The sequence below is a fragment of the Molothrus ater genome, chromosome 3 (assembly GCF_012460135.2).
Source record: "Molothrus ater isolate BHLD 08-10-18 breed brown headed cowbird chromosome 3, BPBGC_Mater_1.1, whole genome shotgun sequence".
In the NCBI taxonomy this organism is placed as follows: Eukaryota; Metazoa; Chordata; class Aves; order Passeriformes; family Icteridae; genus Molothrus; species Molothrus ater.
Window position 1 is genome coordinate 106,883,873 of NC_050480.2, and position 22,992 is coordinate 106,906,864.

Consider the following 22,992-nt stretch of genomic DNA (forward strand, 5'->3'; position numbering starts at 1 on the left):
CATCTCCATTAATCTCGAAGAAAAAACTCCTTGCTGAAGATATGATCCATGCTAGGCTTTTGTGATTGTTTCATTTGATTAAGTTTCTTTTTTTGTTGTTGTTTTTGTGCTCGCTTATTTGGTTTGGGTTTTAGCTTTTTGCTTTTTCTTCTCCTGGATGAAATCCTTGCTTGTTACAACCCTGCAGTTTCATTACTGCCTTAAGCCACAAAACTGTAGATTTCTGCTAGAAGAGGCAATCCTTCCCACTCCTTCCACCCTGGCCTCATGTTCCCACCCAGACTCCCGTGTCAATTCCACTGCTTTGTAGCTGCAAGAGTTAAAATGCTTTTCTCCTTAAGCTGCAAACTAGTAATTTATTTTCTATGTTTGAGTTTCATTTGTACCATGAAACTCATAGGGCTTTGACTTTGCTGCATGAAAAATTGAGCTAACTTGAGGAAAGCAGTAGAGGCATGCAGCCTGAGGAAATGCAGGATACACCATTCCATTTGGTATCAGCACAGTGGTGGAGTGCAATTTTTGAGGAACTGAGCCAAAATAAAATGGGAGGTCTTGTTCCCTGAACATCTTGTTGCTCTCATTGATTCAACATGCTACCTAGGAGAGAAATGGCAGAGCAAGGCTTTGCACAAGTGTATCTCATGGAGCTGCCACCTCTGTTGGTGTGTGCTCACTGTGACTGCACATTATACCAGTGCCAGCCTTGGTCTGGCATTCATTTCTCCAAAAAGAGATGCTAAGAGTCCAGTCCTGCAAATAGTGGGTGTGTCTTGTTTCTGTAACTTTAAAAAAAATAGAGTGAGTTTCCTGCTGGCAACTTTTAATTTGTGACTGCCCCTCTGGTGTGTAGCTAGCAGGTATAACAGAGCTGTTTGCTTTACTGGGCACACCTTTTCCTTAATAGTACAGGAGGATCATGTTAAGTTCCCTGGAAGTGTCTCCATGATTTGAACTTTCTTAGTAGACTCAGTGTAAGTTTATTAACTGATCTCAGTGACTACTTTAACAAAGGTTCAGCCATGAACAGCTTCTCTCCTGTTGTGCAAACTGCTTCAAAGCAAGCTGGAGCAGTAATTTAAATTTTTCTTTTAAGGACATTTGAAAAATATTTTCACTGAAATAAACCTGAGTTGTCCTGAATGACATAAAAGATGTTCTTAAAGAAATACTTCTCATGTTAATGCACATGTTTTGTCATTCATGGTGTAAGTCCAGTGCTGCACGGCACTGTGCCACACTTAAAAAGTCGCTTGGATTTCATTGGATTTGGCTGCTGATGAGTGAAGTCTGGAAGTGAGCTCTGTGCAGGACTCCCTTGAGTGACAAGTGGCAGAAGAGGTCCTCAGTTTGTGTGAGAGCAAGTGGGACTGAGTTTTGTCTGTACAGGACAATGAAATTATGCTGGGTGCTGCATGCATGTAATGTGGGCAAACTTAGTAGATACATTAAAACATTGAGTTCTGCTTCTTGCTGATTTAACATGAGGTCAGAAGGATGTTATATTTAATAAAAAGCAAGAATGGTTGTCTTGAGATTGTTTGTTGACACAAGCTCTGCTGTGACTGGCTAGAGAATAGTTCTACTTACATGTTAGTGTTCACCCTGTCCCCAAGGAGATTGGTGAGGAGGTAATACAGATGTAAATAAATTGAGGGAGCCTTTATTTATATACATATATTCTCTGTTGTATGTGCGTGTTTTATATAATAGAAATTACATATATATATACAAATACATATACATATATAATTTCTATCAGAGTGAGTGTCCTCAGGCAGCTGGGATGGGCAGTGTAGGAGCTGTTTTTAATTGAGCAAAATGTATGTCCTGACATTTTAGGAAATATTTCTCTTCTACAGAGAGAGATTGCCACTGATGAATGGAGCCTGTCCAGTAGCAAATCTCTGTGTAATCGCATTTGATCAGGATCCTCACAATGAGGTTGTCTTTCATCTCTAAAATTTCAGATGGTTTGAATTTGTAGCTACTTTCTTATAAATGCACCTAGGTATTTATTTTAGAAAGAAAAACTGATAAACTAAAAAAATTCTGTTCAAGTGCAACATGTAACTGAGAAAATCATTAGACTTTTCAGTGACCTTGATTTATTGCGTGGATTAATGGTTGATTAAAGTAATTTTCTTTTGCAGACAATTATCTGTGTGCCTTGTGCGCAGATATTACATGTTCAGTGTAGGCTGATCACAAGTTGCCTTAATAAAAGGGTGACCAAAGTGTAGGTATGGATGCTTCTGGTATACAGATAAGAATCAGGAGAATATCAATATTAGGCATATTGTAACAAATTAAATTATTTGGCAAATTATTCTAGCAAAGAGTAAGTTAAGTTAACAAAATACCATTTCTCTTTATTTGTAAGTTGTTCTTCAAATCATAATTGATTTTCAAATTTTGGATAGTTATAATAAGTTACAACACTGACATGAAAAGTAAGCAATTTTTTTCCCCCAGGGCTTGGGGGAGGGTTGCAAACAAATGGAAAATTCAATGTAAGAAAGAATAAGCTGTGTGTGAGAAAACATTTTTAAAAGTTATATCGGTTTTGAAAGTTATATTTGAAAAACTACTATGAAATGTAAATTTATTTTCTATTTAAAGTTGTTTGCATAGCACAGAGTTTTTTATTTAGCAAAATTAAACAATGTTTGCCCTTTCTGAGTGAACATATATAAATCACTAATTGCAAGAGGAAGCTGTATAAACTTATTTTCTGTCCCATCAGCTTAGCATTTGTGAGCCAGCATTTTACAATAAACTCTTGATTTCTTTACAAATAGGATATAACCCACAATAAATAAATACTTTCCAAATTGTTGCTGGAAATTTGTGGAGGTTGGCCAACGAAGAGTTTTTCTTTAGTATCTTTTTTTGTTTTGTTTTTTTAAGGTTCTCAGGTAGTGCTAAGGACATGCTGTTTCATGAGGGCTGACAAAAATGCTGCTGCACACTGTAGGCATTTCTGCTGGCTTTCCTTCATCTCCTGCGGGTGCCCCTCCTCCATTTTGTTTTCCTTTTTCACAAGTTTTCTGGTTGTGCTCTCTCTTGACCTCACTGTGTGAGCTTGTAGCCACACAGGACACTGGCAAGATCAGAAAGCACTACTGGATTAAAGCAAGAGCACACAAGTCAGGAAAGGGTCTGCAAAGGCAGCAAAAGAAAGCAGAGCTCTGCAGATTTTTTCTATAAAGTAATGCAGTAGTCTTAAAACAGGGCTTGAGTTTTGTACAGATTGCTTGACATGTAATTTTGCAAGATAGCACAGCTATTTGTGAAAAATCCCTAAATAGATTTCGTTAAGATCTGTTTTTTTCTCTTGTGATTTGTTATTACAATTCAGAAAAAATAAGACTAGAGAAGTAAGAATAAGCACTCTGAATCCAAAAAGACCAACAAGCATCAAATAGAAGGATTATTTTCTTTATATTTTTTCATTGCAAAGAAGTTTCCCCAAAATAAACCTTTGAAAACCATGTGACACAATTTAAATATTAATTTGTCCTTGCAAATTAATGCCTTTTATTTATTCCTAAGGTATGACATATCTGATGTGTATAAATATGTTTCTTTATTCAGAAGTTGACCTTAACTTAATGTTTTGTAATAATGATATTTTAGAACCTTGTATTAATAGATTTAACCTATTTCTTGGCACTAGTATTCCAGGTTCCATGTTTTGTAAAATAGTGTGTCCAAATACAGAATGTAAGCAGAAGGTACTTGTACTTTTGTGATAAAGTGTGCTTATTCCTGCCTAGTGAGTGAGTACATAATTAAACTCTTCAAAAGTGTTTTAGAAAGTGCTTCTTGAGACAGGCATAAGAAACTTTCATTCCTCTTGTCCTTCTGTCTCCAAAGTCATACCCACCTTTAGTTTGATTTTCATCTTCCCTTTGACAGGATTTGAACACCACCATTTGTTAACCTTGTCACACACCTGGACACCAGGGGACGTGTTCTGCAGTTGGTATTTCATTTCCATGTTAATCAGTCATTCCTCACACACAGTGAGCAGAGGCATTCACAAGTTTTGTGAATATCTGATAAGAGTCTCCTTAACACTGTGTTCAGTGGCTCTGGGCAAGTCTTTTAAGAGAAAGGACATGGTGCATTACTTTATTTTGCTGTACCTGTGGGTCTGATTTTTACATGTCTGACTATGGATCAGTTTCTTGGCAACTGACTGTTAGTTATATTAAAAAGTAATGCAGAGATTTCTCTCAGGATGCAGAGATGAGCAAGGAGCACTGCTGAGCTGTGCTCAGGGTACAGGTTCTTGCTTAAATTAAAGCATGGGCCAGCTATATGCAATTTCTGCAAGCACCTGCCCGACCAGTAACAGAAACTCTCCCAGTTAACAAACCAGTATTGCTCACTCTGTGGGCTTTGAGACTGCATCTGGTGATAAATAACCCTGGGTGAGGGCAGGCTGAGTGTGATGCTCCATCATGTGAGATGAGAGGCTGCACATTATTCCCTGTGTCTGTTTTTTGCCCTCCCCACAGCAGCTTTTACTGCATTTGGCACACAGAGGAGGGCATTGCTCCCATCAGCAGTCAGAGCACAGCCACCCTGCCTGTTGGGAATGGGGCAGAAGTGGAAAAGGAAAGAGTGTTGCCAGATGAATGTTAAATTATGTTGTGCCACCTTGCTTCAGAAGCAGGGAAAGATGCCCAAGCTGTTAATAAGAGGCACATATGTAGCCTGAGACTGCAGAGATGGGTGCACATGTGGCTGCCAGCAGATGTTGGCAGGAGCCAGTGAAGCACCATGTTTGTGGTAATGGTAACATCTCTGTAACTCACACAGGTTCGTTGATTTGTTAAAAATTTATTTATTGCTGTTAATGTTCTCATCACATTTAAGGTTAATAATAACAGGTTGCAAAAATGGGTATTTTTGTTCCCTTTCCAAAAGGAATAGGACATTGTAAGTTTTAGAAGATGAAAGGTGCTACAGTGGGTAAATCCACACCAGGGTTAGTCTGTACCTGGTTTAGGGCAGCTGTGCAATAGGTCTCCCTCTGTACAGGAATAGAGGCATTTGACAGCAGCGTGGTGCCTTGAACTGCAGGTGAAAGTGTCCTGAGCTGTGTCCTGTTTAATGTGATTGAGCAAAAGATTTGTGCCATGTGGGAGGTAACAGCAATTCACTCAGCACACGTGCAAATGCCATGTGTGAATGCACTGACTCATGTTAATGTAATTACCTCCCTGTAATTGAGTTAAGTACAATTGATTTAACAGTAGTGAAGATGAGCCCACAGTTACAGTCTAAAATGTGAGTACATATTTGATTGTCAGGTTTACTGTTTCTTGCTGGAGGTTGAAATTTTTCTTCATAATACAGTGAATGAAGAATGTGCTTAACTTTAGCCCCATCCACAGTCTGAGTGGAACTTAGGATGGTAGTTTGTGTTTTCTTGCATGTATTTTCCAATGCTGTGTGAGCTATTGATAATACACCGTTTGCAGAGCAGGAGGAACCAGCACAGTGTGCTCAGCACTATTTTATTTGTCAGCTGCTGTGTAGGCTGGGCTCTGATACTGAAGTAGAATGTCTTTTCTTGTCACTTAATTGCTTTTTGGGGGATTGCATGGCAATAATTTTTAAAGCCCTGTGGTCCACTGCTCCACAAACTTCGATGTTTTCTCAGAAATGTTCTTCATTCCTGTTTTATATTAGTTCCTAGCTGCTAAGAAGCTCAACTATTTACTCAGACTTAATCCTACAGTACTTGCCATTTCTAGTTCAGTATGTTGGCACATACTAATTCATGATTTTAGAGGCAATAGAAGTGTGAAGATGATATGAAAAGGGTTGAAAAACATTAGCATCTTGATTGGCTCATCAGTTACTAAGCTTACCAGATCTTAATTGTATAGATTCAGTATATTATGTTAATACAAACAAACTTTCCAGTGAAGTGCAAAGTAAACTTTGAATATTTTTTTAGAGGTCCTAAACTGGTTTTTGTCATTATTGATAGAAAGGCTTTGTGACATACTCAAAATTTTCCATGAAGAGTTCATCTGTGTCCCTCTGAGTTCTGACCGCAGTGTGTCAATACCTAAGTGAAACATCCCACAAAGAAAAATATTTTTAAATTGCTTTTAATTACTAAACTTGATTTATCTTTTAAAGTTAAATTTAACTGATACTCTTAGGGTCTGATTTGACATAGTTTAGCACGTTTAGATTCACTGCATCAGGAGGAGCAGTCTTACTTTCTTTACTCTTTCTGTGCTGGCCCAGGCTCCAGCATCAAGCAGTTCAGCAAGTTGAACTTGTTTTAAAAACAAAACACACACAACCCCACCTTTTTCTTTTTTTTTTTTTTAATTACATTTGTATGGACATTGCTACCTAAATTGGTGATGATTCAGATGATTGCCAAACCTGGTACAGTGGGTGAAGGAAAGAATCTGCATTTCCAGCAGGAAAGAGCAGAAGGGAGCTTCTCCTTTTTCCTGACAAGACCATTGTTTAAATTAAAGTTACATTAATGAGTTTATATCATTTTAGTTGTGTTGGCTTTTCAGAAATAGTTTCTGAAAACAGGATATTCTGAAAATAGGATATTCTGTATGTATCTACACACAGATATCCATATCCCTCTCTTTGTCTACACATACTGATGGAATTTTGTAAGATATTATAGGTTCAGGCTGCTGTTTAAAGAGCCAACTGCTTTTATTTTATGATCAGTTCGTTTGCAATGGGTTGGTTGGTTTGTTTTTAAGAACCAAAATGTCATATTTGGCCAAAAACCTTGCCTGGATAACTTCTTATATTAACTGTAATGGAGCAGAAAAATATCAGGGACAAGCCCACAGTATTCTATACAGTTGTGATTACAGGTTGTTACAGCATAAAATACAGTTAGTATATAAATCAAATCACATTATTAAGCATATTACCATTTCTTTATTAGAAATTCCAGTTAAGCCCTGAAGTTGAAGCATGTTAAGGAAGCTAAAAATAGCCTTGATGTTTAGATGATTGAGTCAGAAGATGTTCAAGACTTGGGAGTAGGCTGTATCAGAAATGATGCAGTGCAACTATTTGATGTAGAAAAACACAAAACAGGTGCAGCAAATGTTTTTATCTATATCAGATCATTGATAATGCATTCTGGTGGGTGAGAGCTCCTCAGCTTTCAGAGAAACACCACTGATGGCATCTGTCTAGCAGTGATAGTTTACACCACGAGATTTGGTGAGTGAAGCTCCTGTTGGCTGCTCTGAGTTTTATCCTGTTTTGAAGCATGGAGCCATTTTGACCAGCCAAGAAAGATACCTTTTTCTATGAATTTAAGGGCTCAGATAGTTGTTCAAACACCATTAACTGTAATTGAGACCAAGCCCTGAGTGAATCTTTGCATAAACAAATCCAGTGTTTCTGCCTTTGTGTCCTACTGGGGGATGAAGGCAGAAAACCAAAGGCACCAGTGCAAGGAAGGGGACTCTGTGTGTTGAAATAAGCTAGTGATATTTGAAGTGCAAGCAATCCAGACCTTCAGCAGGCAAGCTCTGGGCTCTGCATTTACAGAAACTTTTAACAACACTTAAAAGCTTGTCCCTTCAGCAAAATTTTTGCTCCCTAAACAGGGAAGCATCATGTGCTAGCAAGCACTGGGACAGGCTGCATTGGTAACCTGTCCAGCCTCTCCCAGGCTGAATCCATGACCCAGCTGCTCCCTGGCTCTGAGTCATCCTGGCTCTTGTAAAAGGCTCCTGGGATGTTCCTGCTCAGCAAGTGCAACTGGGCTCATAACTGCCATTTTTTTCCCCTTAAGAGCAGTGATGTGTTAATCAGTGACCAAAAATGACCTTCAAACAGAAGTATAATTTTTATAGAACCAAAAGCAACAGAGGGAAAAGCATCTTAAAATCACAAGCCACAGAGCATGTGACTGAAGAGCAGCACTGTGTAATTTCATGGGCTAAGTAGCACCCATTTTCTCCAGATGGCTGTGATGGAGTCTCTTTGGGCTGGTCCATCTTTCAAGTTTCTGAGCAGGGACCCTGCCCTTTCCTTTGAAGATGACCTTTCTCATTCTTCAGTTAGTTTTTATTTTTTCCAACTTTTATCCAGGATCTAGGGTTTGTCCCAGTTGTTGCATGTGGCTTTGCTGGGCTGTTCTTATGCCAGCACTGCTGGAGAGCTCTCTGTCACTCTGCTGGCCATGTGCTTATTTGACTGATCATACATAGCCAGTTCTGTGTCCTTTTCACCAGACAACAAACAAATGGCTTTGCTACTGGTTTTGATTGTATATGTGATAAGCCTTCATTGTCTATCATATCAGGAAATGAGAAATGGATTGGATAAGAGTGTTATTTCCCAGGAGAGACACCTGTGAATTAACTCTCTGTGAGTACATTCACAGTATGTTTTCTTTGATGAGAAGGAAAAGTTTTTAGATGCCTGTTTTTCTTCTGTGCCCTTTGGAAGACAGGACAGCAAGATTTCTAGTTTTTAGAAGCTGCATCGATGGAAAGCAGTCAATCTCCATTTTTACTCTCTAAAAAAGTTTCTCATTCACATTAGGTTATGTCATTTGAGAAAAAATACCAGGTCTTAAAGGTGTGCTTTGATATCACACGGATGATTTTTACTTAATTCTCTTCTAAACAGCTGAATTGAAAATAGAAATATTTTACTGATATGGGACTAATTCTTGCATCTTCAGGTATTCTTAATTTTAGTACAGGAGGGAGACCTGAGGTCTTGAGTCTGTGAAAATCATATATCTTCCAGTTCTGCATCCATTTTTATGGTGCCTCTTCTCTATGTATTTGAATGTCCTAACTGTCAAGCACTGCCCCTCTCTCACTTTTAAGTTTCCCATGTTTGTTGTTAGCTTCAGGGGCTTATTTCTCTGGAAATACTTGAGTGTGATTAACAAGTTAATATGTGTTAACAGTAAAGAAACACAACAATCATGGCTTTAAATTTTTGTAGTCTTGACTTTCTGTTTTCTTGTAAACAATTTTTTTTTCAATTTCTTATCTCAAAAATACCTTGCCTGTCTATATAACAGACGTTTATGCACCTGGATAGTCTGAAAAATATTCCCATGTTTACAGAACAAAGCCAGCCATAAGAAATCCCACGTGCTATATGAACTGCAGAAACCTGACAGGTGAATAATCATAAATATAATCTTATGATTTCCTTGCTTTTCTTAAAATAACTGTTTGCATGAAATAGAGGTCACACCTAAGTGGTCTGGACGTGCAAAAGTACCATGGAGCTATAAAGAAAAAAAGCTGGTTTGCCAATTTGTCCTTAAGATCTGTTGAATTGAAATGTTTAGGAAAGTGAGATAAATTATGTCAGATTGGACTCAAAATCCATCACTGTCCTAAGTTTTGTGTTGTTTTGTTTGGCTGGTTTTGTCTTTTCCTCTCTCTCTCTGTCCATGAGCCCATTTTGCTCATGAGTGGAGTGGTTACCAAGCCTACACAGTCCTGTAGCCCATGATATTTACTGTTCTTGGAGGAGGGGGTTGTTTGTCTGTGGTTCCTTTTTTTGCCAGGGTGTGGAAACATATTCCAAGTACACTTCATGCCCATGGTGTCCAGTCTCCTGCCCAGATGTGCTGTGTCCCAGTGCCTGTGGGTACATGGCTGCACAGCCTGCCAGCTCTTCATGCAGCCTCATGGCCACTCCTGGAGAATCATTCTGTTCTCTGACATGGAAGAGGTAGTACAAAGCTTTGTCATCTTCTTCCTGCTGTGTAAGGTGGTTGTCAGCTTCTAGAATTAAAGCACTACTTATTGGTGGATACAGACATTAGTAATGTGTTTTTTTAGCCTTCAAAACACCTAAAAATCAGATTTGTCAGGTTAAATTTGCCAGCATAGTGAATAGAATGGCAGTTTGTTAGCATTTACTAATCCATCATTATTTTTTGCAAGAGCTCTACCACAGAATATTTTCTTAGACTGTGCCTATCTAATTAAACCTACTTATTGTCTTATCCAAAATTGCTGAAACATTTTTCCAGAGGAGATGATAGCATCACATTGATACCTTTGTTGGTTTTGGTTAGTGAAAAATTCTTATTTGCTCATCTGTTTATGCCTTTTGTCCTTTATGTTTTCTGTGAGAGCAAATGAGACCCTCTGTTGTTCATGCTCCCATCTGGCCAAGGCAGGCAGGTCTGCTCACTAACTTATCCCTGTGCTCTCCCCATGGCTCTCAGGCCTCCTCATGCACAGCAGGAGTGGGAATTGCAGTCAGAATCTGTATTTCCTCCCTCCTTTTGCCTGGATGGAGCCTGGATGAACCAACACCTGTTGGATCCTGATCATCCCCTTCTTACCTGTAGCAGCTTTGAGTCCCCACCTGAAGGTGGAGATGGCTTTTGGCTGAGTGTGCAAACTCTGACTTGGATTTAAAACTGTGTTTTACCAGCTGTCCACACCTGGTGGAAATAGAGCACAGCTATTTCACATTACAGTTTCACCTACCATCTTTTACCAAAGCCTGAGTCATTCCCACACATAGGTGACTGTTCCTGATTTACTTCCCTGCACCTTCACAGCTGTTTACAGCTATAACTGAGTCAAAGACTGCACAAATGGCTGTTGGCCCATGCTCAGGTGAATCTACTGATAATCACTGGAGTTTATTTAATGAGTGCTTGAGCACTTGGTCAGAAATCTTCCTTCTCCTGTAGCTTTCTTCCTGATCCTGCTCTCTTCCTCTCCCAATGAGAGCTGTTTCTGCAAGAACTGCTGGGCACATGCATCTGGTGTAGGCATTGCCTGGATTTAAACTGCCTGGAATTAAAAAAGCCTTTGTGGGTAAATACTGCAACATAGCTGTTCTGCCATAGTGTAGTATGTACAAGAGACATCTGCAGAAGTTACTGACAAGTCACATTTTCTGCCAGCAGGAGCTTCCTAGCTCCTTTTTTATACTTTGCAATGGATACTTTGTATGGCCTGGTGTTTAATTTGGTTGCTGTTTGATTGATCAATCTGATGAACTAGGTTATGGTGTTGTCTTTAAATGACATGTGTGTTTTCACATGTGAACTGTGAATTGTGAACTGTGATAAGGGAGTACTGAGTTCACACAGTCAAGGAGGAGCACATAGATGATGCTGAAGCTGAAGTCACACACCTAACAAGTCTAACCCTTTTTTACTTCTCTCACTTTAATTTGTAGTCACTTGATTTTTATGATCACCTGTTACCTGCCTCCTTCCATTCCATAATGTGTTGTGCTTTCAGCTACAAATGGCTGCATCTTACATAGTAGCCAGAAAATAAATCTTGTATGTCACTGAAAGGAGTCTAGGGAAAAAAAATGCTCAGAATTTGTTTCCCACAACTCAGCTGGGTTTCTTGAATTATAGTTACTATATGATTATAGCTCTGATTTTAGTCTATGGAGCTTTTCCCTTCAAACAATCCAATAAAAATGAAGCCTGGGATTTGTTTACTTCTGGTATTAAAAGCAAACAGCATGGGGAGCAGGCCACTTTTATTGGACCTGTAAAGGAGTAATACAGATGGTAGAGATTTTAGGCTGCATTTTGTTTATTATGGATTTCAGGTTTTTGGGGGTACTGAGCTGTTGGTGTGGGTAGGGAAGGGGAGGGGTGGAAGCTTTCACTGATGTTATGGTTGTCTGTGAGGACAGACCATGACACCAATGCAGCAAAAAGACTGAATGGAAACATAAATATGTTGTAGTGAAAAAAAATACAATTTTATATAGTTCTGGGTCTTTTTTCTCCAATATGAAGTGTAATGTTATAAGGAAGAAAAGTCTTCAGTCAGAACTGGGAGGAAGAATATAATTATGACTGATTGACTCTTACTAAAGATGGGTACAATAGACATAAATTTCTTGGAAATTAAGGAAATACTGCAAAGCCTGGTCTTGTGATCCCTTGGGCTGGAAAGGGTATCTGGAAGAGAATATACTCAACCATTGTTTGGGCTCCCTTTGTCAGGCAGGATCTGTGCCCCTGACAGGCAGGGGAAACCTGAGTGTGCCATACATGCCAGCAGTGCCCTGTGAAACATCAGGCTTCTAGTAATGAAAGAAGGACAGATTTTGGAAGGATGTTTCTAGGTGAGGCACATGAACCATAAATGTGTGTTTGGAAGGATTTCTCCTATGGATTGTTTGCCTTACAACTGTGTCAGAACTCGTCATTGCCTGGGTTTCATGTGAGATGTGTCTGGCATGTGTGAGGTGTAATCAGCCCACAAAGCAAACACGTTCAGAATCAGCAGGGTGACACTTCTGGCTCTGCTCTCCTCCACCAGTGCTGATGGGAGCTGTGTCAGCACATGCAAGAGGAAGGACTTGTCCTTAAGGAACCCTTTGTGTCTTCCTGCTGCAGCTGCTCTGACCCTCTTTCAGGAGACCTCGGAAAACATTTACATTCTTTGCCAGAGCATGCTAAAATTAGGACATAAAAATGACAGATTCAGTAATGGAGTCTCAAATAATGTTTAAGTAGTGTTGTATTCTCTGCAATCTGAGCTGAAGCCAACATTATTGTTATTTGATTGATGCAGTTGCCTGCATGAGATTCCAATTTCACAATTACTTCCTACCTAAATAAACATAATCATAGTAATAAAACAGTATTTTAAAAGTTAAGTTTTTCAAGCATTTCTTAGCACCTCTCCAATACCTATGCTATCATCAAACAGTTTATAATTTATAATTAAAATCCTTAGCCCTCTTCCATAAAAATCACTTTAATCTGCCTTCCATTTACTTGAGAAGGGTTTTGCCTTTTCTCATTTTATCACTGTAAATTCAGAGGTGTTTAATTGAGACAGGTTTTGTATTTTGTCACAGAATATAGATTTGATAACAGAAGTGTCTCCAAACCAACAATTTCTGTCAGTTTTAAAAATGCAGCTGTTTAGGGAACTAGTTCACAGTAAAGTTAAAAATTAGGTATTCACCCAAGTACTAAGGTAAAAGTGCTGCTGAGTTCAAGTTACTTTTTGGACCCTCAATTCTATCTCCTCCACTGCTGTGTATTTCTAAAAAATAGTTTAATTTGAAGTCAGCCACTCATTTCCTGTTACATCCAATGAGACTTTTATTACTAGTTTCACTGCTATCTGATACCTTGATTATCATGTATTTAGATCATCTGCCACTCCTTTCCCTCAAAAAGAAAAAGTGATTAATGTTTGAAGTATAAAATAACCTTCTGCTCATTCTTCTTCCAAACCAAATGGGTTCTTTTGTTCAAATATCTGAATACCTAATACATACTTGTAATTCTGATAAAATTGTATCAAATGAAAATATAGCTGCCTATAAGTTGGTAGAACTGATGTCATGCTAGATTATCTTGTTCTAACAAAAAAATTTAAAAGTTGAGTAAATGTGTATAACTGCTGTACAAGAATAGCTAAGGAAGCAATAATTAAGGAATCATAGAAGTACTAAGGACCTTGAATTGTAAGTTAGGAGTTGTTAATATAGTATAGATGTTGCTGTTAATTTTTCTTTTATTGTAAAGGGAAAAGGTACAGATAATGTTGTACAGTACAGATAATGTTGTGAAAAGAAGTAATCATCCCCAATAAAAATTTCAGCCTATTTATTGCTTGTTTTATAGGCAACATTTGAACCACACCAATTTTGTCAGATAATCTTGTTTTATTCTTGCGTGTATGGTGACTTTGATTTTAGTAAACAAATATTCTAACCAGTATTTTATTTTTGTTTTGCTTTTATATTGGCATATTAAGTAAATGGAATTAGAAAATAGATAGTAAATACAGGTTCTGACCTCCAAATGGTTTAGCAGCATTGATGTATTGCCTGTGGATGGCTTCTTTTGTCATTTGTGTAGGACCTTGCACAGTGCAACGTGAGTCCTTGGTGGGAAGCAAGGACACCTGTACCAGTAAAGTGAAAACTATGTTTGCCCAAAAGCTGGTGAATAGTTCAAGAGAGGTGTCTGTTTACAAGAAAATGGATTTTTACCTTGGAATTGCTTAGGGCATGGTTACTCTCAGTTGGGTAAAATACCAAGCATGTTCACTTACTCCTCACTCCCTGGCTCAAAGGAGCTCTCAAGCAGACAGCGCTTTTCTCTTTTCTCTCAAGAATTAGAAGAGGCCATTGAAGCATGGAGGAGCTTTGCACTAAAGCAGCTGATGGCAGTTTTCAGAAAACATTCTCTGCAGCATGATCTCGGGTTTCTGAGGTGAAGTAGCAGTCACAGTGCTGTGCTGGGCTGGCAGGCTCCTGTTCTCAGCGCCTGGAGAGGGTGGAAGTGATATGAGGACAGCTTTTCAGACTCCAGCCCATAGGTAGCTGGGGAGGAAGAGAAAAAAGGAGGTGGGGTAGGGGTGGACTGCCAGCATGACCCAAGTCAGGACAGGCCTGTAAACCTTCATTCTGCTCCCAGTACTTGAGTGGGAAGAGGGTGCAGTTGGCTTGTCTGAGGCTTTGAGAACCTGGAGATGCTGTAACTATCCACCACTTCTTTTTCACAGCTTGGTTTTGGCTTCAGGCTCAGCCAGACTATTGCCCTTGCCCATTCCCTGTAAGGTACCAGCCCCATTTTTCTGGCATTACCCAGCCCTTCCACCACCCTGTCCCTGGCCTGTTGAGAAAGTCCAGTTGCTACATTCCATCAGGATCCAACAACCATCCACTCTCTTACCTCCATCCTTACCACCCCAGAGTCCTACCTCAATTTACTCCTCACAAGTAAGGTTCTTTTTGTCCTGGTTATTAGCCTGTGTCTACAAACATAACCCTGCTACCCTTGCTTTAATCTTCTGTTTCCCTTCTGGGCTGCAGAATTCTTGGTGGCTACCTGTTATACAATGCTTCAGGAAGAAGGAGGCAGGTCAGGATAACTGGGATATGTTTTGCCATGAGAATAAGGGGAGATGGAGGTTTTGCCATGAGAATAGGAGGTTCAGGACTCCATATGTATGCTGATTTGCTGATTCATTTGTTTGAAGTGCAGGGGGTTTTTACTGCCAGCCTGTGGCTTCTGTAGCTGCCCACAGTGTTAGCCATTCTTCTGTTTACCAGTGAAGTGTGAACCACTTAATTTTCTCATGTGAAGGGTTACAAAAAGGTGGATGAGCTGCTTTCTCAGAATTTTCCTGGTGCCATTCTGCAGCTGGTCTACAATTTAAAAGTTAAGAACAGCTTCCTCAGAGATGGATATTAAGGGTCTATAGTAAGAAAACATCACTCTCAGGCCACTTTTATGCAGAGGAAGGGAAAGGTGCATGTGCAGAGAGACATCCTGCTACATCTGAATTAGCAGATCACAGTGTGAGCCTAATTTATTTTTAATTATATGCAGTGTCTTGGGATGGTGGGAGGTTGTGAGGGAGGTGGATAAGAAACCTTTATATAGCTTAAACATCTCTTGACACAGGGGTTGTCATTCTTGTGCATGGGGGTGTATAGAGGAGCACAGAAATTAAGGTCACAGACATCATAGGGCAGGCATGGAAAATAGAGGTGCTGCAGTTGTTTCTGGAAACACGGTTAATGACACCAGAAAGGTGTAGTATATCTGCAGGAAACTGTGGTTTAGGTGACATAACTCTACCATTGACTCTGCTTTCTACCAGAGTACATTTTCAGTACTTGAAAAATGCAGCAGACTGTGACTCGTACATTGCGCCTTCCTGTGCTTTTGATTTCCACCTCTGTGGAATGATGTACCCTGAAGTTGGCTAACTTTTAGATCTGCTAGAAGAGAACTGTGTTTCAGTATATTCAGTATGGTTTTTAAAATAAGTCAAGCATAGTCATGCTGCGTTCTGTCCTCACTATTAAACTTACAGGAGACATACCTGACAGGAGGCATCTTACCCAAATCCATCTTGCAGGTTTTGCTCTATTTGTATCCATTCTGGAAAGAATTAGAGGAGTGGACTTGGTGGTATTTATGGATTTTCTGGTGGCCCACTCTGTTTTTTGTTCTTTCCTTTCTTTTTCTTCCTCCCAGAAGAGAAAGAGAAAAGGTCTGGGATTCTGTATGATACCTCCTTTCTTCATGTAATAGATGAGCTGCAGGAGTGGCTTGTTTTGACCTCTGCCTTGGAAGTTTGTGATTTTTAACAGAGAGGAGGTTTGAAAAATACTATGCCTAGGTGGACACTACAAAAGTATGCAGCTCATTAATTTTTCAGTTTATTGCACATTGTCGGGGGAAGAGGTACACCAAAGAGTCTGATGATGGTGTTCTTCCCTCTTGGGAAGTTTTCCACTTGGAAGCATCACTAAAATGGATTGAATATCAGGATGCCTTGGAGAGTCTGGTCAGCTGGACATCAGGGCCTCATATCCTGGAAGAATAAAAATTGGGGGGTGGGGAAGATAGAGCCTCCTCCTAATGAAAATAGAAAGAGGATAATCTGCCCTGTTTATCGATTGCATAAGAGGTCATGTTTGTTTGTTCCTAATCTTTGTAGAAAAGAGCCTTCGGGTTTCTGCAAAACTGCATTACAGCAGATGAGTATCTAGGACAGAGAAAGAGGTGGTTTCAGTTGCATGGGGTGGCTGCACTTGCCTGAGGCTGGAATAGCTCAGTGGTGAGTGAAGGAAGGAAAGGGCCCCCATCCTGGGGTGTTTCTGGGGCTCCCAGAAGCAGTACAGTCAGCTGGTAGCAAGGGAACGCTTGTGTGGAGGGAGCTTGGAGGTATTTGACCATTGGGAGACCATCAGGAGGAGAAGATGCTTCTCAGTGGGGGAACTTCTGAGGGTCTGGGATTGACAGTATGAGATTAAACTATCTGAGATGAATAATGTGGTTTCAGGAGATCACTGAAGTGATGTAAGTGTTGGCAAGGTGCTGCACAGGACAGCCTTACCTGCCATGGCTGCACATTCACAAGGCTTCTTTTGAGGTGTGCTGGTAGGTTTTTTGACTGCATAGAACTGATTCAGGGAGCAGAAACAAAGCAGAAATCTGGCACTGCCAAGGAGAGCTAAACGGTTTTCTTCCTGAGTCAATGTGAGGCTTTGGTGGGAAAAGAGGAACTTCCTTTTTGAAACTGACTGAAGTGAGTCAATTCTCTCTTGTGCCTAGTGTGACTGATGAGAAAATACTTAAAGAAATGAGAGAAGAGACTGGTTTGATTTTCATGCCTGGTATTAAAGCACAGAACAATGAAAATTGGGTAAATGAGAATTGCATACGCAGTAACATAAATGGTCTGTGAAAAGGAGAAAAGGGTGAAAATTACTAGCAGAACACTAGTTGTGTAGGTGCTACACACTAACAAAAAATACACTTACTATAGCAGGAAAAGAGGGTTAGGTTGAGGAGGAAAAGCAAAAGAGATGTTTGATATCCAGGCTCTTCTTATTAGTATACAAAATCAGGGCAGCCACTGCTGGATGTGTAACCAGATACAGACACAGAGAGAACACGGCCAAATTGCATTCATGGCCTGAACACAAATACTTAAAATTATGCAGAAAATTGGTATGGTGTCGTCAGTGAAGTTGGCACCTTGGAAACAAAGAGTAGCATGGACACAGTAGAATCTATTTGGCCAAAATCACTTTGTGAAGGAATTATGAGAGACTTGTTGTACATCTCTAGCTTGGATTTATATACAGACAACATCTCTAATACTATGATATAATAATGTTTCTTTCTATACACAACCATCAATAGCCTTCTTATCAAAAGAGTAATTCAGAACAGAAGTTGTGTTATTTTGGCCTTGAAAGAAATTGCTGACCCTACAGAACACATGCTTGTTTAAAAAATGAAGGTATAATATGAACTGTGTTTACTTGGTGTAAATTAAATGAGATGACAGAAAGTTGTAATTTTTTTTAAGATATATGTGTTAAATTTAAGAGAACTGTTTAGTAAATATAGGTGAGCTGAAGTACTGGACACTTAAATAGAGAAAAGGTTCAACTTGAATCAAAAGTAAAGGGAAAGGAGAATTGTGGCAAATTACATAATCATTCTAGCAGAGACCATTTTCTTGGGAGGGACATTGGGTTGAGAAAAGGTAATGCAAAAAATGAATATATCAAAAGAAATCACTTCTTGAAATTTGTGATGAAACAAGAACTGTAAGTATTAAGCTGAATTAGAATTAATTTAAACTTTTAAAAGTTAAAGCAGCAGGAGAAGTTTCTTAGATACATAAACTGAGAAAGAAGAAATCCTTCTGTTGTATAGGGAAGGTGGTTTTGAATTAGACAGAGCCTTTTGTTCAAAATAAATTTTGTTAAATAAATACCTTTGCACACTTCTCAGTAAGAAAAATAACAGTGTGGGGACAGCGACAGGATGATGAATGGAAACAAGGTTATGAACATGACTACGGTCATGGTGGAAATTCAAGACAGAAACAAATTCCAAGTAAATAAAGGTGTGAAATTGCAGTGTACCAGCTGCATGTGGTTACTGCCTACAAACCAGCTCTTTCCCTACTGTAAAGTTGTGGTAGCTAACCCTTTCTCATAAATATTTTATACGTGTAGTGTACATGGCTCTTCCTTGTCTTAGAGCTAAAGTGCAAATCTTTGAGAAATAGTGTTTTGTAGCTTTTTGAAAGTTACCTTGTGTTATGTTAAGCTTTAAAAAAACCCTGTGTGATGCTGTAGAGTTTGCTTTTTTACATAAAATATTAAGGAGCACGTTTTCATCTCAAAAAGTTGCTGTTTCCACTGTGTATGCCCCAGAGCTTGTTGAACTTCTCTGTGAATAGATTTAGCTCACTGGAAAAACAAAAATCTATCTCTGTTTCCTCTTCCTCTTATCCTCCCCCCTTCTTTTTAAACTGAGTTTGTTTCCTGTCAGATTAGCGAGTTAAATTGGTTTATGGGGAGGACCAAAAGAAGTGCCAGATTTGGTGCAAGATAAGCCTCTAGGAGCAGGAACAAGCCCTTGAGGGTCAGCAGGAGCAGTGTTGAGGTGTTTTGCAAGTTCCCCGTCTTCAAATCCTCTGTTAGTGCAGCAGAGCTGCACGTTGCCCTTGGAGGGGCTGTTCAGGGTAGTGAGTTTTTTGTTGGCTTTAGCATTCTGCCTGCAAAAATACATGGTTTTCACAAACCTCCTAGAATGAACTTTTGGTCAACAGCAGAAGTCCCCGTAGCAGGACTTGTGTCATGGACCTGATACTATTCTGCATGGGTTTTGGTCTAATGCAAGGAAGGGCACAAGTATGCATCCAGTGTAAATTGTTTTATTTCTGGGTCCTCTCACTGTGTGTCCTTGCTTTACTCAAAGGTTGATGGCTCTTGATGGAACTGTACGAGGTTGTTTTGGAGAGATTTTCTTACAATCTTTATTGTAGTTGGGCTTTAGAATATGCTTTCCTTCATGTCTGGATTTAATTGTAGATAACTTTGGAGGAAAAACAGTTTTCTTACCTAGGGAAACTCAGCATACTGGTGGCATCTGGTCATTGTACTAAGCAATCAATCAATCGCTAGATAAAAAGGGTCAGAAATGAGAGATACAGAAAATAAACGAGGTAAGCAGAATGCCACCAAATAACTTTTCCCCCTCGTCCCTCTAAAGGATTTAATGTCTGCAAAAGCTGTTGTTCACAGCCCTGACTAGAAATGGCAAAGTTGTGATGAGGCACTTACTCCCCACACTTACTAAAAGTAATGCACACATATCTGGGGCAATCAGGGCCCCTGTAATGATCCTTAATTCCAAACTTCCGTTCTTTTGTAGAGCCTGGTGAAAGCTGTAAGCACTCCCTGACACTGCCCAGGAATTGGTGCATTTCTTTGGGGACCATTTTACTAATACAGTTTATACTTGTTAAGTTTTAATTTTTGTTTTGTAGTGGGAAATGCTTCCATGAACTTGTGATCAAGGGGTTTTCTATTTATATTTGTTGTTACCAATACTACTACAAAATTGCCAGCATTTTGGACCAAGCCATTGCTTGTAACAGAGAGGTGTGAGATTTTACATTAGGATATCTATTAAAAAAAAACAAAAACAAACCCCAACAAATCACCATAAATGGTCCTGTCAAATTTAAAAAGAGAAAAAAAAAAAGCTCCAGTCTGAAACCCTGTATTGACTGCTGGTAAAAATAACAGTCAAGTCTCTGACAGCTGAAAGAGAGAAACGAGGAAAAGCATGTTGCTTTTAAGTTTTTCTCTTTGTTTGTTGGCGGTGTGCCCATACATCCCATTCAGGGCTCTAGAAATGGTTCACTGACTTGAAACTCTGGCTGCTTTTAATTGTGTCAGTTTTATTTGTTTAAGTAATGTGGGGAAAATACGGAGCTAGGTCTCTCAACATGAAATTATCAACTTTACAGACAATTTTTGTCCAACTCTTTAGACAAGAGGGATTCAGGTTTTAGATTTGTTTTGCTGGTTTCCAAATGCCATTTTTTCACAATGGCTTTGAATTGTTTGTAACTGCACCCTCAGAGAATCTCACCATGAGCTATACATTTGCTCAGTAAGTCAGACAGCACCAAATCCATCTCTAACATTGAAAAGCTGTTGAGATCTATTCAAGGAGAGAACTGTGCAAGTCATTTGAAGTGGGGCTTTTTCAACATTTTTTGTTGTTAAAAGTGCTCGAAAAAAACACATGCAAAAAATGTACACCTGCATGACATGTGATTCAGGAAAGCATGATTGTTGCTTTACTTAGGCTTTTAAATGTTAAAAAATCTTTGTAAATAGAGTGCTTTGTTTAGAAATCAAGGTCTGTTGTTAAAAGTGAAATGAGAAAAATAAAAACATTCTAGAATACTAAGAATGCCCTGCTTTAAGTTGCATTTGGAGCAAGTATTTATTTTGAGGTAAAGTAGAAGATAATGTTATATGTATCAGGTGTTAACCTTTTGGCATTTTTTAATAATGGTGGAATTCAGGAAAAAAATGCATAACTCTTACTGAGAATTAACTGTATCTTCATTAAGCTGTAATTAAACAAGTAGAGAAGCATCCATGCTGTGTTGAGTGTTGCAGGAAAATAAGGGCTTATGCCTCTGAGGGTCCCTTGTGATTATCACCCATCTGTGTTGTACTGATTGTCTGGTTTTGGAACATTCAACTGTGTGCTTATTTTAGGACAGAATACACGTTGTTCAGTTCTTTCCTTTCACCAAGATGTCCCTGGTGGCCACTGAAGACTGAGGAGTTGTGGACAGACCTAGAGATGAACTCACATCACAGACAGTTCAGGGCTGTCTGTTGTTTCAGTCGAGGAGTGGTGGTGTCTTCTTTTGGCACATTCTGAACTTGGGTGTTTCTTCATTGTGGCAAAGATCCCCTTATTGCTATACAGGCATTTCAAAGTGGAGAGCTTGCTTGAAATAATGCTTGAAACAAACCACCCCTGGGTGGTTTGTTTCATTGGTTTGTGTACAATTACTGTCCTCCAGTTGCATTAGTAAGAACATTTGCATATTTATTTTTTCATGCCTTAAATTTTAACATTTCAAAAAAAGCCAAGGTAATGATTCAGGGAACAGATATTATATATTTCTTCTTTCATGTGTCCCACAGCCCTTCCATGCTATTCCCCCCACCTTTTAAATAGTGCTCAACCTCCAGCCTATAAAATCAGCAATTTGTCTCGTGTTTCACACTGTGACATTTGTGTTTGAGAGCCAAGCCTACTAGAACTGCACAACTGGATAAACAAAACAATCCTTTTTCCTAATGATTGAAGCTGTGTTCTTGGTTACTTTTGGCTATTGGAAAAATTATAAGCACCTGAGCCACTCAGACCAGCAGCAGTAGTGTCTTGTGCTGGGTGCACTGAGAACTTGGGGTTTCAGGAAGCTGAGGCATATGTGCTTTCACATGATTTCATTAAAATAAATATTCCAGAGTATTTTATAATTTATAATTTAGTCTTTTAGTGCTGTGAAAAATAGACTTTCCAGTGGCACCCCTCTTCAGAAGGGGAAGTTAAGTGACTCAGGTGACCCAAGGTAGCTCTGCTGCAGAGCCAGGAACTGTAATCCTGTTCTGCAGTCTCACCAGCACTGGGTTAATAAATCAGAATGAAAAGAAAGCCTGGGTTGGAAGGCTCCTCTTGATTTCATCTGGTTGAACATCTTGCTGAAAGCAGGGCTTTGGATTGGGTGCCCTGGTAAGACGAGTCTTAACCATTTCCAGCGAAGGGAGCTATTACTTTGAGCTTCTCTGTTTAATTCTTTTTACAGTGAGCAATTTCTCCTTGTGTCTGAAGCTAGTTTGCTCTGCAGCAGCTCAGGGGGAGCTGCTCTTGCTCTTGGTCCTGTTCTCTGTGCATCCTTGTCAAGTGACCGGCTCCCTCTTTGTGTGGAACCTGAACTGAGTCGGTGCCAGTTCTTGTGCTCTGTCTTGGTGCTGCAGAGCCCCCATCAGTGGCTACAGGGAGCCCATGCCAGGGATTGCCATCTCATTTCTACATGTTCCTAGTTGCACTTGTCAAGTAACAGATGCAAGCTGTGTGTCACTTGGCTTTTTTTGACATGTGACTGATTTGGGGTGGCACCTGCAGTGGAGATCTCCTTCTTGACTCCGTCATTCAGCCAAGTGAATGTCAGAGAATGGATTAAGAATCAGTCAGGATACATTTTTTTCTCTTTCCTTTGAGGAATTCATGAGCAAAGCAAGAAAATATGTGTTATAGCTCTCCTGAAAGGCCTCTAAATGTGTGTAAATTGAGGCATTTTGTAATATTCTCTGTGAGTCCAACTGGTTTCATTCTTGTACTGTGTAATTTCTAAAATAAAAGTGTACTGCAACCACTTTATCACACCACCCCTAAAAGCCTCCCTGTCATTTAACTCAATTATCATTTTATTTAGGAGTTTGATTAATCAGATTTGTCCTGGAATGCTTACTTACTATTGTACATAATTTGTTTGGAATCATAATGAAAATTTTCATTGTATCAGAATCAGTGGCAAGCTCCTGTTGACTTCAGCATATCCAAGATTTTTCTACTGCAGTGTATTATTAAAATATTTATCAGTATTTATT

General features: G+C 39.3%; 1 protein-coding gene across 1 annotated transcript in view; it reads left to right on the forward strand.

The window, feature by feature from the left end:
• The window catches only part of LIN28B (lin-28 homolog B), a 99,687-nt gene that overhangs the window by 34,735 nt on the left and 41,960 nt on the right, over positions 1-22,992 (forward strand). The window lies entirely within an intron of this gene.